The sequence below is a fragment of the Tachyglossus aculeatus genome, chromosome 11 (genome assembly GCF_015852505.1).
Source record: "Tachyglossus aculeatus isolate mTacAcu1 chromosome 11, mTacAcu1.pri, whole genome shotgun sequence".
Lineage (NCBI taxonomy): Eukaryota > Metazoa > Chordata > Mammalia > Monotremata > Tachyglossidae > Tachyglossus > Tachyglossus aculeatus.
In genome coordinates, this window is record NC_052076.1 from 71,879,519 (window position 1) to 71,894,569 (window position 15,051).

General features: G+C 47.1%; 1 long non-coding RNA gene across 1 annotated transcript; it reads left to right on the forward strand.

The window, feature by feature from the left end:
* The first annotated feature begins 158 nt into the window (after positions 1-158).
* Positions 159-10,424, forward strand: LOC119935091. The gene is made up of 3 exons (XR_005453075.1): positions 159-237; positions 7,833-7,905; positions 10,392-10,424. It is a non-coding gene; the product is annotated as an uncharacterized LOC119935091 (long non-coding RNA).
* The last annotated feature ends 4,627 nt before the right edge of the window (positions 10,425-15,051 follow it).

Below are 15,051 nucleotides of genomic sequence, written 5' to 3' on the forward strand. Positions count from 1 at the left end.
ACGGAGTAGAGATCACATTTGTGGCGGATGGGTCTGTGCCTTTAGAGAAGCCTTGACAACCTCTCCTCCTCCACACCCCCGGCTCCCCAGCCCCCTCCCCTAATTCGTCGAGAATGCCAGCAGGACCCGCACTGCTAATGGTCTGTACCAATCTCCCCGGCTAAAGCGGGGGGTCCTCGTCCCTTCCACGGGAGGAGGAAAGGAGCCAGGGCAAGGAGAGATCCCCTCGAGGAAATGGTATCTACTCCCACCCCAACATTTCCCACTGCGCCGGCAGCCCCGGCCGAGGACAGGCGGGCACCCAGCTGGGTGGGGGGCGGCAGGGGAAGGGGTGAGGTCTGGCAGGGGGAGGCCCGGGAACGTTCAGCCTCTCTAGGGTTAAACCCCACCACCCGGCCCTCCGGCCCCCGCCCGCGGCTCCTGGCTGCTCAGCAGCCCAGCTCTCAGCTCCGTTCAAAGGAGGATTGTTCTGGCACTCGGCTGAGGGGGTGGTTCTCCCGGTGAGAGGGAGGGCACGGGAACAGGGGGGTTGGGGAATGGAGGGACGGGGAACTTGGGGGTCTGTGGCAGGGGAAGGGGGAGGGTCTCACCCCGAACAGGAGAGGAAGAGCGGGATGGGGATTCGGGGAACGGCTCCCTTCCCTGATGTCTGCCAGGGAGGCTGGGATTCTCTACCCAGGGCTGCTCAGGGGCCAGGATGCCCAGCTGATCCATCGGGAGCCCACTGCTCAGGGCTGCCCCTGACCAGCCCCGGCACCTTGAAGAGGCAGGTAGGGGGAAAAAGAGGGGGCCACTCAGCTGTGCCCCTGTGCCGGTGTTGGCCACACCTCCAGGGATCCCTCAGAACCCCGATGGGTCTCCAGCTCACCGGTCGCCACTGTCGGCAGGACTGAGGACCCCTGGACTCTGGGGGCAGAGAGAATGGTGGGGGGTGGGTGGGTGCCCGTTTTGTTCTGCAGAAGCAACCTTCCTCTCCCAGCTAACTCCCTCACTGGGCATTGCCCAGAGTCTGACCCCTGAGCAGACTTAGCCCTAACGAGGCTTGGTGCCCAGAGGAAGAGCTGATTGGGACAGGATCTAGGGCCAGAGAGATTTAATGGAAGGGAGCAGGGAAAGGGGCCTCGGGGTTGAGGATGAACTTGGACTATTCCTCTGGAGGAGCCTTCTGGGCTCGTGAATATGGGGATGAATTGTTTGTGGGTGCATTCATGCCTTCATGTGTGCAAGTATCGTATAGTGTGTCGTGTGTGTGTACTTCTGTGTGAAAGAAGGTTTATGGGTGTGCAGGTATGCATCTCTAGGCATCTGAAAGGTGGAACCACTGGGCTTACATCCCAGTAGATCACTCACCTTAGGTATCATCCCTACCCGAGAGCCTCAGAACTCAATGCACAGCGCTTCCCCCTGACAGGCACCCCACTCCCCCCACGCCAACACACAATCACACACAGACTACTCAGATTTGCAATATGCCTTTAGCTCTGACTCCTCCAGACCATGCACGCCGGGCCTTGCTGCTCTCTGGCACAGCCAGCAACTGTGGAGGACTAAGGCTTAGCCTCAGGCTACTCCTCTCCCTGTCTCTCTTTCTCCCAGGAATGCTCCCGTGCAGCAACAAGGTCTGCATCAGAGCATGCGATAGAGAAAGCAGGATCCCTGCATCCTGCCAGCCCCTGACCCCCACCCCTGGACCACCCCTCTCTGGATCGTAGGTCCCTGAGGTGGGGAGAGGAGGTCCATTTTGAGTTCCAATTGGAGCAGGAGGTGAGTGATGTCCTGCAAACCCAGTTCAGGTAGTCTTTGCGGATGAAGTGGGGAATTCAGGAATTCCCACAAGAAGAAAGAGGCGCCCCAGTCTTGGTAAAATCCTGAGCCCTTTATCCTATTTTTTGCATCCTTTATAGAAGGGCAAGGAAAAGGAACCTTCATTATCAGCAAAGCAGATTGAGCCAGAAAGAGCACATGGGCAAGGGATGAAGGGAAGCCCTGGGACTCTCCAATGGGAGAAGGAAGGACATGGTCAGAAGTCCATGGTCTTCATGAGGGGGCTAAGGCCATGAGTAGCACTCACTCTGCCAGTCAGGAGGGCAGGAAAGAAAGGAAAAAGATGCCCTCCTGGCTGGGTTACAAGGCGCTTGTTAGATTCTGCTGTTTTTCTTCTCTCTCTCTCTCTCTCTCTCTCTCTCTCTCTCTCTCTCGCTCTCTCTCTATCTATCTACCTATCTATCTATCTATCTCATATTTCTCCAAACAGACAGACCCCAAAGATACTGGTAGGGAGTCAGCAGAGTAAATCAAATTTTTCAAATGTCAGCTTTTAAATATTGATGTCCTGCTTACAGATTGTTGTCTGGGTGGGCTAGTCTTGACAGAGCGGCAGAACCACACTCCCAGAGCCCCATGTGTTCCCCCTTGCCCTGGACAAATGATGGGAGTCCAGTGGGTCCTGGGGAACCTCTCTTACATGAGCTCTTAGCTTTGCCAAAGATGGAGGAAGCAGAAAACTGGGATTCTTCCCTAGGGTGAGGCACCCATTTCTACATGGTTTTGGAAGTTTCCATCCCTGGTGCTTGTGATGGGTCACTTGGTCCTGCCAGCAACTCCTTGCTGCCTGGAGAAGGTTGAAGGTGGAGCAAAGCTGCCCCAGAGATAATAGGTTCGAGGACTGGGGGAAAGAGGGAGCAGGGACGAGGTGGAGAGCTGTATATGGGTGCTCCAGCCCCAGCACCTTAAGCTTCTCAACCCATCGTGTAACAGCATATCTACTGGATGCAGAGCCGCTTACTAAGCTCTTGGGAAAGTACAATAGAATCAATAGACACGATCTCTGCCCTCTTCCCTTTTCCATTTACTGCAAAAAGAGCAATTTTGTGCAGGAGTTGAGCAATGTGGTGTTTGAGAACTACTCTTTGAGAATCATTGGTAGGCTATCCAGGGAGAAGAATAACTTATTCATTCACCTGCATGGATGTTGGAGGCCTGATCAAATGATCTATTGAGTTTCCAGCCAACTGTGGGTTTCTAGGATTCTAAGGACAAATATGGTCATAAGGCACTGGTTTCTGGGTCAGGGTACAAGCCACAGACTGGGGCGTAACCAGAAGCGGGGTTCCCCTGGGGTCTGAGATAAGGCTGATCCCCAAACCCAAACCTACCTAATCTCTGTGGCTGAGGGAACTGTAATCGATTTAAAGGGGCAATTTACCACCATGGCCATCTAAAGATCAATTTCCAGGTGAAAAAAATTAGAGCACTGGCTTGAGAAATCTCTGGGAGCTAGCAGCCGTGATACACAAACTCCCTGCCAACCAGAGTCTTATGTAGATCACTTTCTTGGAGAGAGACCAAGTCACAGCCAATGCTGCCAGCTGCCTGTCCAGAGCCCAGTGACAACCCTCTCCCTCCCTGCCTCTTTCTCTCTCTCTCTCTCTCTCTCTCACACACACACACACACACACATCTGTACCAGGGGCATAGGAGATTCCCAAATTGGTCAGATGAATCTATTTTTGTGGGATCACTGAAAGGACCTGGAGAGGCTATCCAGATTATCCCCCTTCCCTGAAAGCCTTCCCAGATCAATGAGACCCTCTCCTGGAGAGAGAGAGAGAGAGAGAGAGAGAGAGAGAGAGAGAGAGAGAGAGAGAGAGAGAGAGAGAGAGAGAGAGAGAGAGAGAGGTGAGAGGAAGAGGGGGAAGAATGAGAGAGGGAGTGGGTAGGGGGAAGAGAATTCACAGGCTGCCTCAAGTATCCATCGCTATAAGAAGTGTATCAGTCAGTCAATACTTTTGACAGAACACTTACTCTGCACAAAGAACAGTACAGTACTAAGTGCTTGGTGGAGTATACTGGAATAACTAGCCATGATCACTGCTTGCAGGGAGCTTACAATCTATCAGGTGAGACAGTCAATCGTATTCATTGAGTGCTTGATGTGTGCAGAGCATTGAACTAAGCACTTGGGAAAGTGCAATGCAGCAATAAACAGACACATTCCCTGCCCACAATGCTCTTATGTTATAGTGGGAGGGGGAATTGTAGGAGTCTAGAGGAGGACACCAGAAATGAAATAAATTACAGGCAGGGTGGTGGAGCAGGAAAGTGAGTAACCAAGTACTTAGGTGATGCTTAGGTGGCAGAATTGGGGAGGAATAGGGTGAGAGATTAATCTGGGAAGACTTCCTGGAGGAGATGTCAATCAATCACATTTCATATCAAGTAGCAGCTCAGCATCTCAGCTCAATCCTCCCACAACAGCATCCAAGATCATGAAAGCCCTCTCCCCGGGCACCTAGCTCTAGAAACCTACATGGGAACAGTATTTAGAGTCCACAACCAATTCCCTTACCTGGCCCAGTCAGGTGTGAGAACTTTTTGCGTGGCTCAGAGGGTACCACGTGGGTGGTCTGAAGACATAAGGCAGGCTTGGGCACCCACATGGCTCCTCAGTGTTTACGACAGGGCAACCATCCAAGTGTGGGCAGACGGATGTGGAGGCTGTTGCCTTTTCCAGTCTGTCTGCTTTGTCCTCCTCCACTCTGAGTCTAATGGACCCACTGGGACTGGGGCTGGAAAAGGCAGGCTGGTAGTTGGGTGGGACTGTGAGGTGGAGACAGAAAACTAGTAACAATAATAACGGGGGTATTTGTTAAGGGCTCACTATATGCCAGGTGCTGTACTAAGTGCTGGGGTGGATACAAGCAAAATAGGTTGGGTACTGTTCCTCTCAGTGAGTCATTCAGTTGGGCAATCATATTTTTTGAACACTTATTGTGTGCAGAGGACTGTACTAAGTGCTTGGGAGAGTACAAGATAACAATAAACAGACACATTCCCCATCCACAGTGGGCTTACTGTCTAGAGGGCGAGACAGATATCAGTATAAATAAATTACAGATATGTACATAAGTGCTGTGGGGCTGGGAGGGGGCTGAATAAAAGGAGCAAGTCACGCAAGTCAGCAGAAGGGAGTGGGAGAAGAGGAAAAGAGGGCTTAGTCAGGGAAAGTCTCTTGGAGGAGATGTGTCTTCAATAAGGCTTTGAAGGTGGGGACAATAATTACCTCAGTCTTACTCCCCATTTTTAAAGATGAGGTAAATGAGGCACAGAGCGTCTTTGTTACTTGCCCAAGGTCACACACCAGACAAGTAGAGGAGCCAGGATTAGAACCTAGGTCCTTCTGACTCCTAGGCCTGTGCTCTACCCATTAGGCCACACTGCTTCTCAAGACAGATGGGGAAAGGAAAGGGGGTAGAGGCAGAGTAGCCTCAGGATAGGCCAAGGATCAGTCCCTGCCCTGGCTGACTTTCCCTGGGCATCTTAACTGTGGTGGTGATGCTCTCAATTATTCATTCATCCATTCTTACATTTATTCAGTCATCCATTCACTCATTCAACACATGCCTTTCTGATCGTTCCCATCCCAACCGGACCCAGAACAAACCCATGCCCTCATTGGACAATCTCTGTCCTACCCAGGGCCTACAGGCTGTGCCAGGTCAAGGGTAAGAGGGCAGGCCTCTGCTTGGCTTCACAAATGGAATGTATATTAATTGTAGAATAGCTTTTGCCTACAATGTGGAATCATATCTGAATGAGGATGATTGATGTCCTCACAGGAGTTTCCCCAGGAAGGAATGCTAACCCATGGAGAGGCACATAAGCACACCTTTACATGCATGTGCCTGTAGCCAAACTGATGTGCAGGAGGTGTATACATATGCATAAATGTCATGGAACACTGCACATCCCAAACCCCCTCAAGCCACCCCTCTCTCAGACCCCAGCCACCCCACTCCCCACCCAGTTCACTTAGACTGGGAACCTCATGTGGGACTTGGACTTGATTAACTTTCTAGACTGTGAGCCCACTGTTGGGTAGGGACTGTCTCTATATGTTGCCAACTGGTACTTCCCAAGCGCTTAGTACAGTGCTCTGCACACAGTAAGCGCTCAATAAATATGATTGAATGAATGAATTAACTTGTATCTACCCCAGTGCTTGATACAGTGCTTAGTGCATAGTAAGCACTTAAGAAATATCACAATTATTATCATGGCACACAACCCACATTTCTTTCCATGGAGATGTCCAATGGTCCCCTGAACATCTACGTCTCCCACTTCCTGAGACAAAGCATCCTCAACAACAGCAGTGCCTCATCCTCTCAGTCCTTCTCTCTCCAGTGCCACCCTCACAGCCGCTGCCTGCCCTCCTCCCAACATCCAACAATGAATATGCAAACCAGGAGCCGTTTCTTCTGCTGAAAACATTCATGTTTTTAATCATGGAGCTATACAAGGGTGGGTGGGAGCATGGCCTACAGCTCAGTTCCACTTCCATAATCCAAACCCCCCAAAGACCTCCATAAACCAGCCTCCACAATGCCAAATCACAAAGCATATGGGAGGGCCTAGAAAATTTTTTCCAAATCACCTGTGCCCTAATTTAATATGAATAACAATTAGTTTACTCTTTATCAGTTAATTGTTTCCCTTGTGGATTCTGCCACCCGGCCTCTCTTCTGGCAGAAGCTTTTGTCTGCACTGAGTTGTAATTATGCTCCTCGTCCATGCCAGCATCTTGTTCTGCCTTAACCAGGCCAAGTTCCCAAATAAAAGCACAGTTCTCCTCTTTCCCATCTCCCCACTTCGCCCGGCTCCCTTGCTTCCCTGCCTCATGCCACCCCTGACCTCCCTTGTCTCTCCTGTCTCCTCCAGAAAATTTCATACCTTCGTTGGGAATAGCAGATCAAACGCTTCTGTCTTTTATGCTCTTATGTCTGTTACGTGTGTTTTATGCTTTCTTGTATTCTGAAGTAACAGTGAGGAATGGTATCAGTAATAGTATTTACTGAGTGTCCATTTGGTGCAATGTGCTGCACTAATTAACCAATCGATCATATTTATTGAGTTCCTACTGTGTGCAGCGCACTGGACTATTATTACTAAGCACTTGGGAGAGTACAATATAACAGAGTTACTGGACATGTTCCCTGCCCTGGTAATACAAAGCCAACAAGTGACACATTTCCTGACCACAAGGAGCTTATGCTCTAACGGGGGAGACAGACATAATGGTATTTGCAAACAGAGTAATAAAAATAAATGAAAGAATGAACAATTGAATAAACTCATATGCATAAGTGCTGAGAATGAGCATAACCAAAGTTCTTGCGTTCTTAGTTTCAGACCTCCACAGATTTCCCTGAGACTTAAGCAACAACATGATGATTGTGTCTCTGAAACAAAAGTGCTTGTCACATTCTCAGCACTTGGCCCCAATACTGATGAACATCAACGAAGAGAAAGCACAGTCTTTTAGGGATGGGGACACATTCACTGTAGCAAAAAATTGGTTGAGCTGAGGTTGACAAGGAGGATAATTGTGGTGGACAATTACCACAGGCTGCTCCCACTGTCATAGCCACAGTCAGGGGACTGGTTTCTCTACTATGCCCCTCATGGGGCAGATCGGGGTGCAGCTGGGGTGCTTTGGCCAGAGCCTCTTAACCTCCTCACATGCAGGCTGCCCAGGCTGCTTCTGCCAGCAACTGCCAGGCCCCAATCCATCTGCATGGCTCAATGGAAAAAGCACGGGCTTGGGAGTCAGAGGTCATGGGTTCAAATCCTGACTCTGCCAATTGTCAGCTGTGTGACCTTGGGCAAGTCACTTAACTTCTCTGTGCCTCACTTACCTCATCTGTAAAATGGGGATTAAGACTGTGAGCCCCACATAGGACAACCTGATCACCTTGTATCCTCCCCAGTACTTAGAACAGTGCTTTGCACATAGTAAGCGCTTAACAAATGCCATCATTATTATTCCACAGAGAACCCCAAGGCACCTCACTTTCACCACTCTGGTCACAATGTTTCTGGCAAGCGTACTCTTAGAGCTCAAAGGTAAGTCACTGACTCCATCCCCACAGCACATATGTATATATTTGTACTTTGATCATTTATTTGTTTATATTAATGTCTCTCTCCCCCTCTAGACTGTGAGCTCATAGTGGTCAGGGAATGTGTCTGTTTCTTGTTATAGTGTACTATGCCAAGGGCTTAGTACAGTTCTTTGCACACAGTAAGTGCTCACTAAATACGACTGAATGAATGAATGAACAAACAAGGACTGAGTCTCCTGAAGGAGCAGGAACATCTTGAGGTTCTAGTTTCTGGTCCTGATCTTAAAAGCCCACAGCCTTGACATTATACTTGCCTCTGCTCCAACCCACATATTCAGCTGTCACTAAAACCTGTCGATTCAATCTTCACAATATTGCCAGATCTCTTTCTTGGCCTCCAAACTGGCATCATATTATTCCAAGCCCATCTCCATTGCCACATCAACTTCCTCACTGACCTCCTGCCTCTGGTCTGTCTTCTCTCTAGGCCATGCTTCATTCTGTTTCCTGGATCATTTTTCTAAAAAAAATCATTCTGTATATGGCTTCTCACTCCTCAAAAACTGCCAGTGATTACCCACCCACCTAGACAATCAAGCAGAAACTCCTCATTTTAACCCATTTTAAGTCATTCAATCAGCTCTCCCTACTCTCTGTTCTTGTTTCTCTCCCGCCACAACCCAGTCCACACACTTTGCTCCTCTAACATTAATTTATTTACTGTTTCGATTTCATCTCTCTCACTATCAACCTCTCTCTCATGCCTGCCCTTCTGCCTGAAAGTCCCTCTTTCCTTCATATCCAACAGATCACCACTCTCCCCATTTTCAAAGCCCTACTAAAATCACATCTCCTGCAGGAAGCCTTCCCTGATTAATCTCTCATCTCCCTACGATGCTCTCCCTCTCTTTAGCATCACCCATGATTGTGTCTCTCCCAAGTGCTTAATACAGTGCTCTTTGGATGGGAGGATATAGAATCCCAACAATCCCCAAAGTTAGCATGGCTACAATATGAATTAGTCTGGGCTCCCAGAATGCAAACCGAAGGGGGTTCCCTCTTAATATTACAGAGATGAAAGGATTTACTTAGTTAAAGAAGGGGGCTAGTGATAATGACGATGCTGCTGCTGCTGCTGCTGTTTCACATCAAAAAGAGCCTTGGCCCTGCACCTTCTGATGTGTGACAGGAAGTAAGCAGCGGCCAGTGGCCCACTATGGAGCATTTGAGGGAGGCCAGCTTCCAACCATCTTCTGCCTAGCATGTTTCTTTTTTCCTGAAGCAGTGTGTTTCCTGCTAAATACCGAGTAGCTGGGAGGCTGGACATTCAGAAGACCTGCCTGGTGCCTCAAATTCCCAAGCCCTACACACATTTCACAGTTGGCCTCCAGTGCATCCTTGGAGCATTTCCTTTGTCTCCCTCTGGAGCATCGTCTAGTGCTAAGCTCTCCATTAAAGATTATCCTGGGCATCCATTTTTGTTCTCTCCATACCAGAGGTCGTGTCTGATCTTTTATAACCATAACCTCAGAGTCTGTGACCCTGTGACATTGCAGGACTCAGTGTTCATGATGCTGCCTTGCCACCTTATGCCAGCTGTCTTTCTCCGACAGCACAGATGGATGGAATTGGTCGTTATTTGATTTGTACTAGATATGGTGCTTGGGCCTCACAGCCCATATCCTCAGGCCTATCCCCTCCAGGTCAAAGACAGAGAACAAGAGAAGTCCCTTCCTCTGTCCCCAGGACCCTTCTCTCGCTTCCTGGCCTCTTTTGAGGACCCGTTAACTGAGAGGTGCTGTACTCAGTACTTGGGAGAATACAAGGCAAATGAGACCATGATCACTGCCCTCCAGGAGCTTACAAGCTAATGCAGTGGAAAGATAAATGAAATCAATAAGCAGCGAAATCAACAATCAGATGAAATATGCGCAGACTTCTATCAGTAGAGAAAGTAAAGGCCATCTCTGCCACTGGGAAACTGAAAATCTAGTGTAGAAGACAAACCTGAGAACAATTAACAATGAAATGCCTAAGAGAGAAAATTTTCAGCACAAACAGTTCTGCAATTGCTCAGAAAAGCATTTTGAGGTCTCTCTCCCTCTTATCTGTCCCCTTTCCATTCCTAATTGAGAAGACAGAAATATACCTATGTTCTTATTGTACAAAGTTGTTTCCCTTCTTCATGCCCTTTGCCTTCCCATGGTGGGCAGATCTTGGGATCCATGGTGATCAATGGCCCTAGAGGAAGGCTCACTCAAGCATCTTGGTCCTGGAAGCAGACTACTTGTGTGGATCAATGCCAAAACTTCATTACTGGGGATCTTGTCCTGCCATTTGTTTTTGGTATGAGTCACGCATGTAGATTTTGAGTTTCTTTGGGATAGGGTTTTTGTCTAATTCCTACCTGTGAATTATTTCCTAGAACTTAGTATTGTGCTCTGCGTGCATAATAAATACTATTACTACTTTTTCTCCTCTTTACAGATGATGCAGGTGAGACTTTTTGAGAATCTGGATGTGCTTTCTGCCATCAGTTTGAGCCTGCGCTCCATTGCCGCTTCTTTGTCTATCAGTGCTTCATTGATAGTAGCCTGCCGAGGAAGCAGAATTCAGCCATAGCATCCCATTCTGTGCTGCCAGTAAAAAACTTTGGTTTTGGGAAGGGCTTCTTGGGTGCAGGCAGATCCTTAACCTTGGTCTTCTTCAGGCTGTTGGTCAAAAATGGCATGCTGATTTTGTGAAGTGATTCGTAGTGGTCTGCATGACTTCGTGGCCCGACCTATGGAGCAGTCATTAGTCTTCAGCAGTTCCTGGATGGCGTTCTCCCAGACTTTCCATAAGGCTTGGAGTCTGTTGAGTTAGACAAGTTTTATTCCAAAGTGCTTCCTGAATCACAGCATGACTTCAGTCCAAGGTCCAGTGCAGTGGGCATGATCTTTGCAGCTTGACAGATACAGCACAGAGCAGTGCTAAGACCTTAAAAAAATTAATGCTAGACCTTAAAAAAATTAACACCATCATCAGACTGGGTGTCTCGCAGCCCTGATCAGAGCCAGGTTAACCTGGGGGGCAATGGGATAGCACATAATGATGTGCATCTAGTTTTATTTCTATTTATTCTGATGACCTGACACCTGTCCACATGTTTTGTTTTGATGTCTTCTCCCCCTTCTAGACTGTGAGCCCGCTGTTGGGTAGGGACCATCTCTGTATGTTGCCAGCTTGTACTTCCCAAGCACTTAGTACAGTGCTCTGCACACAGTAAGCACTCAATAAATATGATACAATTGAATGAATGAATGAATGAATGAACATAGGTACTCAATTATTTATTTTTATCACCCAGCATACATTTTTTTTAAGTTCATCTCTCCCATTAGAATGTAAGCCTTTTATGGATAGAGAATGTGTCACTGTATTATTCTTAACCCCCCAAGCACCTGGTATAGTGTAGTCTACCAAGCGGGCAATAAATAAAAATCTCCTGTTCTTTCTCTCCATCACTTAATTAATCACATTTATGAGAACTTACTGTGGGAAGAGCCCTGTACTAAGTGCTTGGGAGAGTACAGTATAACAGATTTGGCAGACACATTCCCTGCCCACAACAAGCTTACAGTCTAGAGGGAGAGAGTGATTTTATAATATAATGATATAATATAATAATATAACATATAATATAACACAATAATGATGATATTTGTTAAGCTTTTACTATGTGCCAAGCACTGTTCTAAGCACAAGGTAATCAGGTTGTCCCACATGGGGCTCACAATCTTAATCCCATTTTACAGATGAGGTAACTGAGGCCCAGAGAAGTTAAGTGACTAGCCCAAAGTCACAAAGCTGATAAGTGGCAGAGCCGGGATTAGAACCCATGCCCTCTGACTCCCAAGCCTGTGCTCTTTCCACTAAGCCACACTTCTTCTATAACATATTCTCTAATATATAACATTAATATAAATAAGTAAATTATGGCTATAATACATGCTGTGGGGCTGAGGGGTGTGGTGAATAAAGGATGCAAATCCAAGTGCAAGGCAGAGAACTTAGTCAGTGAAGGCCTCCTGGAGGAGATGTGCTTTTAATAAGGCTTCGATGTTGGAGAAAGTGATCATCTGTAGAATATGAAAAGGAAGGGCATTCCAGGCAAGAGGCAGGATGTGGGTGATGGGTTGGTAGTCAGATAGATGAGATCAAGGTGCAGTAAGTAGGTTGGCATTAGAGGAAAAAAATATGTGGGTTGGCTTGTGGTAGCAAGTTGGGGAGGTTAGGTAGTTGGGGGCAAGGTGACTGAATGGATAAAAGGGTATCATAAGGAGCTTCTGTTTAATATAGAGGTGGATGGACAACCACTGGAGATTCTTGAGGAGTGGGGAAACTTGGACTAAATGGTTTTGTAGAAAAATGATCTGGGCAACAGAGGGATTTACATCAACAGGGAGGCCAATGCAGTAGTCAAGCCTGGATAGGCTAAGTGCTTTCATTAACATGTAGAAGTTTGGATACAGCGGAAAGGGCAGATTTTAACAGTGTTGTGAAGGTTGAACTGACAGGATTTGGTGGAAGATTGAATATGTGAGTTGAACGAGAAAGATGAGTCAAGAATAATGCCTAGGTTATGGGCTATGGGACAGGGAGCAAGATGGTGTGTCCTGTCTACAGTGATGGGAAAGTCAAGGGGTGGACAGGGATTGGGTGAGGAGTTCTATTTTGGACATGCTAAGCTTGAGGTATTGGCAGAACATCCAAGTGGAGATGTCTTGAAAGCAGAAGGAAATGTGAGACTGCAGAGAAGGAGAGAGATCAGGGCTGGAGAAGTATATTTTGGAATCATTCACATAAAGATGGTAGCTGAAGACTTCAAAGTGAATGAGTTCTCCAAGGGAGTGGGTGTAAATGGAGAATGAAAGGGGACTCAGAATTGAGGTTTGAGGGGCTCCCACAGTTAGCAGGTGGGAGACAGAGGAGGAGCCTACGAAAGAGACTGAGAAGGAGTAGCCAGAAAGACAGGAGGAAAACCAGGAGAGGACAGTGTTAAATGAAGCTGAGGTTGGATAATATTTCCAGGAGAAGTGTGTGATCAACAATGTTGAAGATAACTGAGAGGTCAAGGAGAACTAGGATGGAATAGAGCTGTTGGATTTGGTAAGGCGATCATTGGTGACCTCTGAGAAGTCAATTTCAGTGAAGGGAGCAGAAGCCAGATTGGAGGGGGTCAAGGAGAGAAATGGAGGAGAGAAAGTGGAGTTAGCAAGTGTAGACAACTCACTCAAGGAGTTTGGAGAGGGGGCCTGAGGAGGGAGTTAAATGTCTGGAACAGCTGGTGAGGGTGATGGGCATGAGTGTCAATAGGGGTGGAGAAATAATTTTGCTGGGAAGAGGAGAGGGCAGAGTTAAAGCATGCAGATATAAATTTCAAGTGGACAAAGTTGGCCTGATACTTAGATTTCCACCAGCAACATTCTGCAACTCAAGGGGAAGAGTGAAGGAGGCAGACTGTGCAGGTGATCCAGGGCTGTGGATTAGTGGCATGAGATAGACAAAGGGATAGGGGAGCGAGTGAGTTGTGTTCAGTAGAGGGGTGGTGTTGAGAGTGTCTATTTGGTCATCAAGGGAGAGTAGTTTGGGTATGAGAGCTAAGTGGGCCTTGATGAGTTGAGAAAATTGGATGGGGTCAAAAGATTGGAGGGTTCTGTGGGTGGATAGTAGATTTATGGGGAAAAGGTCTGTGAGAGAGGAGGCAAGAGAGGAGGTTGTCGGATGGAGGGATTTCGGAGTTGGTGAGAATAGAGATGTGCAATGGTTAGAATCATCAAAGTTGTGTTGTTCTAACTTTTTGAAGAATAATCTTATGACCCAGAGGAGCAGTGGGAGTGAAGGAACTTCTGTTCCTCAATTTCCCCCTCACCCTGCTCTTCAGTACAACCCTTATCCTGTCCTTGATGTGGCCCAGACCTTGAAATATTCACCAAGATCCTAAGGCCTACCTGTCATGTATGTATGGGCAGTTATTATTATCATCATCATCATCATCAATCATATTTATTGAGCACTTACTGTGTGCAAAGCACTGTACTAAGCGCTTGGGAAGTACAAGTTGGCAACATATAGAGACAGTCCCTACCCCACAGTGGGCTCACAGTCTAATTATTATTATTATTATTATTATTATTATTATTATTATTATTATTATTATTACTACTACTACTACTACTACCACTATTATTATCATATTTGTTAAGCTCTTCCTATGTGTCAAGCACTGTTCTTAAACACTGGGGTAGATACAAGTTAATCAAGTTGAACATTGTCCCTGTCCCACATGGAGCTTACTGGCTAAACTGGATGGAGAACAGGTATTTAATCCCCATTTTACAGTTGAGGAAACTGAAGCACAGAGAAGCCAAGTGTCTTGTCCAAGATCACAGAGAAAGCAATTGGCAGGCTTGGGGTTAGAACCCAGGTCCTCTGATTCCCAGACCCATGATCTTTCCACTAGTCAAGGTTGAAGGTACCCTGCCTGGCCCTTTCCTCCTTGTGACAAGAGTGGAACAGGGCTAGTTGGGAGGACCAGTTCTATTCAACTTTACTTTAGGATGCAACAAGAAATCTGAGTGCTGAGCCAGAATATTCTTCTGATTAATCAGAAAGCTCTTCCAGCTCAGCAGGCTCAGAGCATCATAGAAACTATATAAGGCAGTTACTCAGGAACCAATGTTTACTGATGACTGTGTGTTGGAAGAAGATATCCAAGAAGACATATCTGTGTTGACGAACTGCTTCCCAGTGTCAGCCTGGCCCTACTGATGGACACTGCTCTTGATCAATAGCAAAATGAAGCAGTACTAGCAGGTTGGTATCAGGGCAAAAATGCCCCCATCATAGGTTTTATATGGGTAACATTCGAAAGATGAATTCTGCTGCCAAGGCAGCACCCGGTCCAGTGAGCATGGCCAGCATGACCTATGGGAGTTTACTGGACACAATGGGACTTCAAACGTTACACCAACTACAGGCTTTTAGTTTCTGACCGTCTCTAAGACTGGAAGGTCTAGCATCACCACATGTCATTTCTGGATTCTCAAGAAGTTTCACTGATGTCACTTATGGGCCCTAGCTAATATCAGATTTGCAGACAAGA